The sequence below is a fragment of the Haematobia irritans genome, chromosome 2, assembly GCF_050003625.1.
Source record: "Haematobia irritans isolate KBUSLIRL chromosome 2, ASM5000362v1, whole genome shotgun sequence".
NCBI lineage: Eukaryota > Metazoa > Arthropoda > Insecta > Diptera > Muscidae > Haematobia > Haematobia irritans.
The window spans coordinates 225,497,882-225,511,197 of NC_134398.1; the positions used below are offsets into that span (position 1 = coordinate 225,497,882).

Sequence of the window (13,316 nt, forward strand, 5' to 3'; positions counted from 1 at the left end):
AATAATGAAATTTTAATTATAATAAAGTTAATAATTTTTGTTTCAATTGTTTATACCCTGCACAACACTGTGGAACAGGGTATTATAAGTTAGTGCATATGTTTGTAACACCCAGAAGGAGACGAGATAGATACATGGTGTCTTTGGCAATAATGCTCAGGGTGGGTCCCTGAGTATATAACCATGTCCGTCTGTCCGTCCGTCCGTCTGTCTGTGAACATATCCTTGTGATCAAAGTCTAGGTCGCAATTATGTCCAATCGCCTTCAAATTTTGCACATGTTCCTAATTTGGGTCAGAAAATTCCTTAAAATTGCTTCAGATTGCAACGTTTCCCATATTTTTATACCCTGCGCCACAATGTGGAACAGGGTATTATAAGTTAGTGCATATGTTTGTAACACCCAGAAGGAGACGAGATATACACATGGTGTCTTTGGCAATAATGCTCAGGGTGGGTCCCTGAGTCGATATAACCATGTCCGTCTGTCCGTCCGTCCATCCGTCCGTCCATCCGTCCGTCCGTCCAACCGTCCGTCCGTCCATCCGTCCGTCCATCCGTCTGTCTGTGAACACATTTTTGTGATCAAAGTCTAGGTCGCAATTTAAGTCCAATCGCCTTCAAATTTGGCACATGTTCCTAAATTGGGTCAGAATAGAACCCTATTGATTTTGGAAGAAATCGGTTTAGATTTAGATATAGCTCCCATATATATCTTTCGCCCGATATGCACTAATATGGACCCAGCAGCCAGAGTTTTATACCGATTTGCTTGAAATTTTGTGCAAACATAACACTTAGTCGTATAGTCAAGTGTGAAAAATTTGATTGAAATCGGTTCAGATTTAGATATAGCTCCCATATATCTTTCGCCCGATATGGACTTATATGGCCCCAGAAGCCAGATTTTTGGCCGATTTTGGTTGAAAGTTTGCACTAGGAGTACAATCAGTAGTATAGTCAAGTGTGCAAAATTTGATTGAAATCGGTTCAGATTTAGATATAGCTCCCATATATATCTTTCGCCCGATATGGACTAATATGGTCCTAAAAGCCAGAGTTTTGGCCCAATTTGGTTGAAATTTTGCACAGGGAGTAAATTTGGCATGGTTGCTATGCGTGCCAAATTTGAAATCGGTTCAGATTTAGAGGCCAATTTTTAACTACGATGTAGTTGAAATTTGCACAGGGAATAGAATTAGCATTGTTGCTATGCGTGCCAAATTTGGTTGAAATCGGTTCAGATTTAGATATAGCTCCCCTATATATGTTTTTCTGATTTCGACAAAAATGATCAAAATACCAACATCGTCGGAAAGTTGTAAAAATGATTCTAATTTTCCTAAACTTCTAATACATATATATCGAGCGATAAATCATAAATAAACTTTTGTGAAGTTTCCTTAAAATTGCTTCAGATTTAAATGTTTCCCAAATTTTTTACTAACATTGTGTTCTACCCATGGGCATAAACCGACTAAAATTTTAAGTCAATAGATTTTCTAAGAAGTCTTAAATATATTGTGTGTTCAGATTTAAATGTATGTATATGGGAACATAAGCCTTTATATATAGCACCCAACAAATTTTAATTATCATAAAGTTAATAATTTTTCTTTCAATTTTTATACCCTGCGCCACACTGTGGAACAGGGTATTATAAGTTAGTGCATATGTTTGTAACACCCAGAAGGAGACGAGATAGACACATGGTGTCTTTGGCAATAATGCTCAGGGTGGGTCCCTGAGTCGATATAACCATGTCCGTCTGTCCGTCTGTCCGTCTGTCCGTCCGCCCGTCCGTCCGTACGTCCGTCTGTCTGTGAACACATATTTGTGATCAAAGTCTAGGTCGCAATTTAAGTCCAATCGCCTTCAAATTTGTCACATGTTCCTAATTTGGGTCAGAATAGAACCCTATTGATTTTGGAAGAAATCGGTTCAGATTTAGATATAGCTCCCATATATATCTTTCGCCCGATATGCACTAATATGGACTCAGCAGCCAGAGTTTTATACCGATTTGCTTGAAAATTTGTACAAACATAACACGTAGTCGTATAGTCAAATGTGCAAAATTAGATTGAAATCGGTTCAGATTTAGATATAGCTCCCATATATATCTTTCGCCCGATATGGATTTATATGGCCCCAGAAGCCAGATTTTTGGCCGAATTTGGTTAAAATTTTGCACTAGGAGTACAATTAGTAGTATAGTCAAGTGTGAAAAATTTGATTGAAATCGGTTCAGATTTAGATATAGCTCCCATATATATCTTTCGCCCGATATGGACTAATATGGTCCTAAAAGCCAGAGTTTTGGCCCAATTTGGTTGAAATTTTGCACAGCGAGTAGATTTAGCATTGTAGCTATGCGTGCCAAATTTGGTTGAAATCGATTCAGATTTAGATATAGCTCCCATATGTATCTTTCGCCCGATATGCACTTATATGTACCCAGAAGCCAGAGTTTTATCCCGATTAGTTTGAAATTTTGCACAAGGAGTACAGTTGATAGTATAGTCATGTGTGCCAATTTTGATTGAAATCGGTTCAGATTTAGATATAGCTTCCATATATATTTTTCGCCCGATATGGACTTATATGGCCCCAGAAGCCAGAGTTTTGGTCCAATTTGGTTGTGTGCCAAATTTGATTGAAATCGGTTCAGATTTAGATATAGCTCCCATATATATGTTTTTCTGATTTCGACAAAAATGGTCAAAATACCAACATTTTCCTTGTTAAATTGCCACTGCTTAGTCGAAAAGTTGTAAAAATGACTCTAATTTTCCTAAACTTCTAATACATATATATCGAGCGATAAATCATAAATACACTTTTGCGAAGATTCCTTAAAATTTCTTCAGATTTAAATGTTTCCCATATTTTTTTACTAAAATTGTGTTCCACCCTAGTGCATTAGCCAACTTAAATTTAGAGTGATATTTAAATGTATGTATTTGGGACAAACCTTTATATATAGCACCCAACGGATGTGATATGGTATCGAAAATTTAGATCTACAAAGTGCAGGTGCAGGGTATAATATAGTCGGCCCCGCCCGACTTTAGACTTTCCTTACTTGTTTTAAATTAAATTTTGTAAATTTGAAAACATTTTTATTTTGAAGTATCCGTTATAATTTGGAATTTTAAACTGGCATTTGTTTGTACATGAATACATTTTTTAATATACCGCCAAACGAAAATGAAAATTCGATAAATGAGATCTGTATCCTAATTTTATTTTTATTGATCTGAGATTTAGAGGGCAGACAGCACGCTAAAAATGTATTTATTTTAAAGAAGTCGCATCTTTGGCTCGGAAGTGATACCAAAATCCTTAAGGCAAGGTCTAAATCTTTGGATACAAGAAAACTTGTTTTTGAGTGTACAAAGCTTCCTAAACATTCCTTATATTTTTTCGAGTGTAATTTTTGATAGAAAGATTAGATCTGGCTACAAACGCTTTAAAATACCTTTCCCTTTATTCATCCCCAAATTAGTACGATTTTTAGTTTCCGTTTCTTTAATTCGATTTCGTTTTAATTATGCTAATGATTTAAATGGCAAAATTAAACCAAATGTTTATGTTCAATTTAATTAACAGTATTTTGCAAATATAATTCACAATATATAGCCATCATCTAATTTATTTTACGAATATTGATTGTGAATTAATCTCATTGATTAGTTGGCAGACTAACTATTCGGGCTTAGTTAATATGGAATCTTAGTCACAAATTCCCATTAAAATTTAATTATCACTCCCAAATAAAACCATAGAATGAATGAATCGTAGATAGCAAGTCATAAAATCTTTGAATTAATTTGAAATTTAGTGACACCTTCCATAATGCCGTGTGAATTTTTTTCTTTTTGGTTCTTCGTTAGCTCGTTCGTCGTTCATTGATAGAAATCAAGTGGATTTGGAGAACAGGAAATCAAATCTGTCATTAAGTTGTTATTATCGCCTGCTCGTTAAACGAAATCCATTTCATTCTTGTTATCAATTATTGAGAAAGGTGAAGAAGATGGTGGCGGTGGTGGTGCTGGTGCCATAGGGAATATTAGTAAATCTTTTCTTAATAATTTTAAATAAAACAGCTGGAATTCTTTAGGATATTTTTCATTAACAAGGAGGGCTGGGTTAATATGTGAACATATAAATTAGAGAATTTTTTATTGAATGTTAATGAAATTAACCAAATTTAAATGTAGAAGAAGAATAAAAAACACCATGTTGTGATTATGCTGAATTTGGAAATAATGCGGGTTTTTTTCTCAAAGGAAATATTATGAAAGTAATGTTTCTTTATCAATTTATAGATGTAAAAAAATAAATAAAATTAATTTGAAAATATTTTTTTGAAAACAAAAAAATCTTCTATTAGTTATAGGGCAAATAACTTCAAAGAAACGGCTTAAGGAAATTTAAATACCACACCATTCACCGGTTCGTCTTCCATAATCGCTCCCCTCTCGTATTCAATGGCTGAGGAGTCAAAATAAATATTATCGGGAGAATGTCCTAAGGAGAGCATTGATGCCCTGGTCAGACAAACCTTTCAGCAGCAGATCAGGGACATTCCTACAGGACACAGCATCATGATGTTAAAAAAAATTACTTGAAAAGTGGGGTTTCGCTTGATTTTCGGATATAAACCTGTTGTATTTTTGCATTAGAAGCATTTTGGAGAGTGAGGTTGGCAATAAAAATACCAGAGTGTCGATCTACGACCTATCGCCGGGAATGGGCCAAAATACAGCAGAGCCAGTTTCAGGCAGCGTGTTGTGACCACGGTTGCCGCAGTTGGTACAATTCTACCGAAAATGGTAGATGTTTTACAGTTTGGTCGATTGGTAGAATTATTGTATTTAAATTTTCTATAGAAATAAGATTTTAAAAAAATTTTCTATAGAAACAACTTTTTCTATAAAAATAACATTTTGAAAAGATTTTCTATAGAAATAAAATGTTTACAAGATTTTCTATAGAAATAAAATTTTGACAAAATTATCTATAGAATCAAAATATTAACAAAACTTTCTATAGAAACAAAATTTTGACAAAATTTTCTATAGAAATAAAATTTTGACAAAAATTTCTATAGAAATACAATTTTGACAAAATTTTATATGGAAATAAAATTTTGTCAAAATTTTCTATAGAAACAAAATTTTTTACAAAATTTTCTATAGAAACAAAATTTTGACAACATTTTCTATAGAAACAAAATTTTGACAAATTTTCATTCATATGAAATTAAGACAAAATTTAGAAATAAAATTTTGACAAAATTTTCTATAGAAATAAATTTTGACAAAAATTTCTATAGAAATAAAAAACTAAAAAATTTGACAACATTTTCTATAGAAATAAATTTTGAAAAATTTTCATTTATATGAAATTTAGAACAAATTTTGACAAAATTTTCTACGAAAATACAATTTTCACAAAATTTTCTATAAAAATAAAATTTAGACAAATTTTCTAAAGAAATAAAATTTAGACAAATTTTATATAGAAATAAATTTTTGACACAATTTTCTATAGAAATAAAATTTTGACAAAATTTTCTATACAAATAAAATTTTGACAAAATTTTCTATAGAAATCAAATTTTAAACATTTTTTCTACAGAAATAATTTTTGACAAAGTTTTCTACGGAAAATTTAGACAAAATTTTCTAAAGAAATAAAATTTTGACAAAATGTTCTATAGAAATAAAATTTTGACAAAAGTTTCTATAGAAATAAAATTTTAAAAATTTTTTCTACAGAAATAGAATTTTGACAAAATTTTCTACGGAAATAAAATTTTCACAAAATTTTCTATAAAAATAAAATTTAAACAAAACTTTCTAAAGAAATAAAATTTCTACAAAATTTTGTATAGAAATAAAATTTCGACAAAATTTTCTATAGAAATAAAATTTTGACAAAAATTTTTGTAGAAATAAACTTTTGACAAAAATGTCTACAGAAATAAAATTTTGACCAAAATTTCTATAGAAATAAAATTTTGACAAAATTTTCTGCACAAATAAAATTTGGACAAAATTTCTATAGAAATAAAATGTTGACAAAAATTTCTATAGAAATAAAATTTTGACAAAAATTTCTATAGAAATAAAATTTTGACAAAATTTTCTACAGAAATAAAATTTAGACAAAATTTTCTAAAGAAATAAAATTTCCACAAAATTTTCTACACAAATAAAATTTTGACAAAATTTTCTATAGAAATAAAATTTTGACAAAATTTTCTACGGAAATTAAATTTTCACAAAATTTTCTATAAAAATAAAATTTTGAAATAAAATTTTAACAAAATTTTCCATAGAAATAAAATTGACAAAATTTTCTGTAGAAATAAAATTTTGACATAAATTTCTATAGAAATAAAATTTTGACTAAATTTTCCATAGAAATAAAATTTTGACAAAACTTTCTATAAATTAAAATGTTGACAAAATTTTCTACAGAAATAAAATTTTGACAAAATTTTCTACAGAAATAAAATTTTGACAAAATTTTCCATAGAAATAAAATTTTAACAAAATTTTCTATAGAAATAAAATTTTGACAAAATTTTCTATAAATATAAAATATTGACAAAATTTTCTATACAAATAAAATTTTGACCAAATTTTCTATAAAAATAAAATTTTACCAAAAGTTTCTATAGAAATACAATTTTGACAAAATTTTCTATAAAAATAAAATTTTGACAAAACTTTCCATAAAAATAAAATTTTCACAAATATTTCTATAAAAATACAATTTTGACAAAAAATTTTAAAGAAATACAATTTTGACAAAATTTTCTATAGACATAAAATTTTGGCAAAATTTTCTACAGACATAAAATTTTGGCAAAATTTTCTATAGGAATAAAATTTTGACAAAAGTTTCTATAGAAATAAAATTTTGACAAAATTTTCTATAGAAATAAAATTTTAACAAACTTTCATTTAAATGATATTTAGACACAATATAGAAATAAAATTGTGACATAATTTTTTAAGAAATAAAATTTTCACAAAATTTCCTACATATTCAATTTTGACACAATTTTCTGTAAAAATAAAATTTTGACAAAATTTTATATAGAAATAAAATTTTGACAAAATTTTCTATCAAAATAAAATTTTGACCACATTTTCTATAGAAATTAAATTTTGGCAAAATTTTCTATAGAAATAAAAGTTTGACAAAACTTTCTATAGAAATAAAATTTTGACAACATTTTCTATAGAAATAAAATTTTGACTCAAACTACGGTTCTTTTTTTTAATTTGGTATATTTTTGGTAAAATTTTCTTCAATGTTTGGTACATTATTTTTGTCACGGGTGGTTACCGTGGTTATCACTCTGATGGCTGTGTAAAGGGCAAAGTTCGTACCAAAGGTAGCCAATTCGAATAAATCTTAACTGATTCTAACATTTTATGTAATTTCCAAAATTTTTGTTTTTCAACGGAATCGGATGTAATTTGTATCCCAGTGAGGTTCCAGAAGTCAAATTTGGTGGTCGTGTATATGAGCGCTATATAATTATAGACCGATATGAACCAATTTTTCATGTTTATTAGAGGGCATAGCCTAACACCTCGTTCCAAATTTCAACCGGCTCAGATGAAATTTGCTTCAAATCTGAGAAGTGGTATATATGGGGGCGATACCTATAAGTTATCCGATATTGGCTATTTGAAATGTAATTTGACCAACATAACAAGTAGCTTGCAACAAGTTTCAAGTCGATAGTCTATTTCGTTCGTTAGCGTTATTTTTAAAGAAGGTCAGCTTGACATTACTAAATCGACTCAGAATTTCACCCAGAATATGTACACTTTATGGGGTCTGAGACAAATATTTCCAACGAAATGACAAATTTAGTATAGTATCTTGTCGTGGAGGGTATATAAAAATTTAAAAAATATAACACTTTACTTTGCTGCTCCTTGACTTGGTCTGCATGCGGGACTCTATCACCAATGCCTCCTAATGATGTCATCACTAAAATAGGTGATCAAAGGTCTAATACGTCTATTTGCTTTGAGGTATTGAGGTTAACCCATTGACATACCTCTCCTGTTTTATGGAATATCCAGTGCGGCACGCAACAGAATACTATCAAAAACCAATGGAATAAATACAATTTATAATTGATTATAACACTTGAAATTATTGAGTACCAAGTACAACTCTTGATTTCAATATAAGTATAAAAAAAATATACATATGTTACCCAGCAAACATTTTACATAACAAAATATTAGACAAATAGTTTACAATATCTTGTAAAGAACAACGCATGATCTTTGATGTGAAATGAATTTATTTTTATTATTCAGATACAAATTAAAATGAAAATAATTGATCTATATCTAATGCAATGATAATTTGATTCCGCCATATTTTCGAAACCATTCAGGATGACCCTATTTATGTTACCTAATTTTTATTTTGTTGGGATATCTATGGTGAATTGATGTGATCCAAATTCGTTGGCATTTAACACATTCGAGATGTTTATATCGAGAGAGTGAGAGCAACTTGAAAATGTCTTTTAATATTTTCAATAAGCTCCTTAAGTGCTTACAAACAGGCGGGCCAACACACAAACAAATCAGCGATTGACTACCGCCGGGATTTCTTAAGTGGTGCCACAAGTTTCAGATACCACTTGACAGCATTAACAATTTAACATCAACAAAAAGAACAACAACAACAAAACAAACGAATGGGAGAGATTTTTGTTGCCACTGTCTTTGAGAAAATTTGTGAAATATTTGGCAAAAAATACAAAACAAACACCACCTGGTACATGTTAAAGAATGATTTTTTTTTGAATATTGAAGACCAAGCTGATAAAGTATTGCAAAAAAGATGCCATTTTTTTGTCAGTTTTTTGTTTTTAATATTTATTCAGATAATTGAAAGGTGTCAATTTTTATCTAGAAATTAAAACAATGCTAACGCAACGTATACTTAAAAAAAGTTTACTTGGATTGAAAGATTTTGACTTTCCCTTAAGGATTTTAGTATTGATTCCGAGTCAAAAATGCGGCTTATTTTATATAAAGACATTTTTTTTAACGACATATCTGCCTTTAAATCTAGAATGAGTATAATTCAAATTAGGTACAGATCTCATTTATCGAATTTTCATTCTCAATAAAGCTATTCACGTTCAAACAGATGCCAGTTTAAAAATCCAAATTTTAACGAATACTTCAAAGTAAAAAATCTTATCTTAATACCAAAAAAAAAAACAACATTAAAATAAATCCTCAAAATAAGTCTATATGTTTTTTTCAGTGTATTCCATTTTTGGAAGTACTCATAAAGTCGTGCCTTTAGAATTTTTTTTTTGCTAGGAAGTGGCATCATTGCTTGAAAAAAATTGAAAATTTGCTTCTATGGTGCTTCAACGGTAACACTGGCCTTATATATAATAAAGTAAAGAACTTTAGGATTTTATAAACAATTTTTCATCATTTTCATAGAACCTTCCAAAATCTTCAATATTTTATCATATCTTTCATATTCATCTGTCCATCTGTTTATTATTACAAAATTTCATTGATAATTGGATTTGAGAATTTATTTGATAGTCATTCATAATTAAATATTTACATTTCAATTTTCTAATGTATTTTTGCAAAATTTGAAATATCTTTGAAAACAAATAAATGCCTCATTTGATTATTTTCATTGATTTGAATTCTGTTTTCATTCACTATCAATTTTGTCAGATATCCCATGGCGATGACCAATGGGGCTATCCCCTTCGATACTCTTCTCCAATGACCTTCATAAATCATATTTTACACACCAGGCAGAGAATTGCATTCTTCTGCACCACCACCCCTGTGGTGAATAGTTCCATATCCCCAATTTTCCATAATTAGCAAATGCATTTTTAAATGGCATCTAAGACACAACATCCGATAAAGTGAAGAAACCGTTTTATTGGTGGTGGTTGTTTTCACCAGTTTCTCCCATGCCTCTTCATGCCAACATCTCATTCGCCGTAAGAGTCAATTAAAATTCAAATCGGTTGTTTTTGTGTCCGTCCTGGTTTGTATTTATTTATTTAACACAAAAAAAGTTTATTTTGATAAAAGACGCTTCGACACCTCGTATGCAATGGGCCACCATCATCATCACCAAGAGCAACATTCATTTTTTGCTTGAGTATCATCAATCGCAGGAAAGAAAACAACTGTGTCAGCAACATCATTGACTGCAGCAACCTCAAAATGATATCAACTCTGCATGAATCCCAGCAAACTTAGAAAAACACAGAAACACTCTGTGACGCCACTTGGGATATTTTTGTTCATTATTTTCTTTCGTTGAAATGGAAAAAATGATTCTAATTATGAAAAATGTACACATAATTTGTTCTGAATTTAGATGTGTGTTTTTTTTGCGTACTCCTTTTCCTTATATTTTGACTTGAAATTGTGTGAGTTTTGTTTTGACGATTTATGATCCATTTTGTTGCACAATGGGTAAGAGGAGGCACATCTTTTAAATCATAAGGTTAATAAATACGAATATGGTGATATTTCACAAAAAAAAAAACAACAACAAATAAATAAATCTAAACACAAGCATTGGACAAATGCTTATATTCAACAAGATTTCAAACATTTTTCAAAGGATAGAATTCAGGTTGAGAAAATCGCCACAAAAAAAATCTCAACAAAATATAGACATTACCCTCATTTCCAAATATAAATTCCATTTAATATTTCAGACATATTGGAATTTGTTGAATGCAAGCAAATTGCAATTTCGGTTGAGAATATATTGAGGATGAGGTACCCTCAAATTTATATGGCGTTGCATTTAAAAACGTTCATCGTTGTGTTTGATTGGATCTTCTTGGTAAAGTCGTTTATCTCACATAATGTCAAAGTCACGTCAATGTCAAAGCATAGTTACAAATTTAAATCAAATACAAAATTTAATTTTAATTAAAAAAAAAAATATATATATATATATATATATATATATATATATATATATATATATATATATATATATATATATATATATATATATATATATATATATATATATATATATATATATATATATATATATATATATATATATATATATATATATATATATATATATATATATATATATATATATATATATATATATATATATATATATATATATTTTTTTTTTTTTTTTTATCTCCTCACAGTTTCTTTGGAAAAAAAATTCTTGATTGGAAAAAAAACAACTCCTTAAATTGCAAATCATTTTTAAGTTTCAGAAATATTGGAGAATTTGTTCAAAGCAAACGATATCTCATAGTCAAATCATAGGCAACTCATAGTCAAGTCATAGTCAAGTCATAGTCAAGTCATAGTCAAGTCATAGTCAAGTCATAGTCAAGTCATAGTCAAGTCATAGTCAAGTCATAGTCAAGTCATAGTCAAGTCATAGTCAAGTCATAGTCAAGTCATAGTCAAGTCATAGTCAAGTCATAGTCAAGTCATAGTCAAGTCATAGTCAAGTCATAGTCAAGTCATAGTCAAGTCATAGTCAAGTCATTGTCAAGTCATTGTCAAGTCATAGTCAAGTCATAGTCAAGTCATAGTCAAGTCATAGTCAAGTCATAGTCAAGTCATAGTCAAGTCATAGTCAAGTCATAGTCAAGTCATAGTCAAGTCATAGTCAAGTCATAGTCAAGTCATAGTCAAGTCATAGTCAAGTCATAGTCAAGTCATAGTCAAGTCATAGTCAAGTCATAGTCAAGTCATAGTCAAGTCATAGTCAAGTCATAGTCAAGTCATAGTCAAGTCATAGTCAAGTCATAGTCAAGTCATAGTCAAGTCATAGTCAAGTCATAGTCAAGTCATAGTCAAGTCATAGTCAAGTCATAGTCAAGTCATAGTCAAGTCATAGTCAAGTCATAGTCAAGTCATAGTCAAGTCATAGTCAAGTCATAGTCAAGTCATAGTCAAGTCATAGTCAAGTCATAGTCAAGTCATAGTCAAGTCATAGTCAAGTCATAGTCAAGTCATAGTCAAGTCATAGTCAAGTCATAGTCAAGTCATAGTCAAGTCATAGTCAAGTCATAGTCAAGTCATAGTCAAGTCATAGTCAAGTCATAGTCAAGTCATAGTCTAGTCATAATCAAGTCATAATCAAGTCATAGTCAAGTCATAGTCAAGTCATAGTCAAGTCATAGTCAAGTCATAGTCAAGTCATAGTCAAGTCATAGTCAAGTCATAGTCAAGTCATAGTCAAGTCATAGTCAAGTCATAGTCAAGTCATAGTCAAGTCATAGTCAAGTCATAGTCAAGTCATAGTCAAGTCATAGTCAAGTCATAGTCAAGTCATAGTCAAGTCAAGTCAAGTCAAACAAAATATAAAAATGAATATCTCCCCACTGTGCCTTTGGCAAAAAATGTCTTGACTTGGTCAAAAAGTGACAAAAAAATTGGAAATTACAGAAGATAATAAAGATTTCAACATTTTCGATTTCCATAGAATTGTTCGTTTCTTTTCCTCCTCGTCCATTGTTTGTTTGAGTGTAAAACTCAATTGACATCTTCATAAGTGCCTTGGTCTGGGGAAAAGTAAATATCTACTCAAGGCATGCATCCGCATCATGATGCATTTAATGTTGGAATTATGAGTACTAATCTTATAAATTTCTTAGACAAACACTTGAAATGATATTGCCCGACAAGAGTATCTCAGGAATAGTTACCACCAACACGGTGGTCACGGCAAACGTCTTAAAATGAAGAAGTTCGAGATTTACCACAATTTAAATTGACATTTCTATTGTAAGGTTGCTGTTCTGGAGGAACGATTTTGTTTTATTTGCCACATGTGTTAAATATTTAAATTGAATGGGATGGCAATTCGTCGGCATTTTCCAAATATTCCATAGAAGTAAGTATGCTCTTTGATAGAATACCCCATGACTCCATGCAGCACCAGCTGAAAACAGTTGTGCACAAAATTGTAGCATAGAAAAAGATTTTTATAGCGTCTATTTTTCCAATATTATTTGGAACTTTTCATCAGAAAACTTTACTACAAAGCCATGAGTCTGACCTTCTGAATTCGTAGCCTCTGAAGACTGGAAGTATGCCAATCAGCAAAAAGTCTAACTGCTTCAGAAATTTCACCAATCGCTGCTTTAGCTCACTGCTATAACTAAGCCTTCTCTCAGTATTGTTCTCGTATGAGGAATTTGGAAATAAGAAGTCACTTACCCTAAAACAAGGTCTTCTCCCACTTTTTTAATCTCAACTAGCCCC

The 13,316-nt window shown here is 30.1% G+C and overlaps 1 protein-coding gene across 5 annotated transcripts in view; it reads right to left on the bottom strand.

The window, feature by feature from the left end:
- Positions 1-13,316, bottom strand: part of Wnt6 (Wnt oncogene analog 6) — a 114,497-nt gene that overhangs the window by 42,330 nt on the left and 58,851 nt on the right. The gene's annotated exons all lie outside the window — the stretch shown is intronic.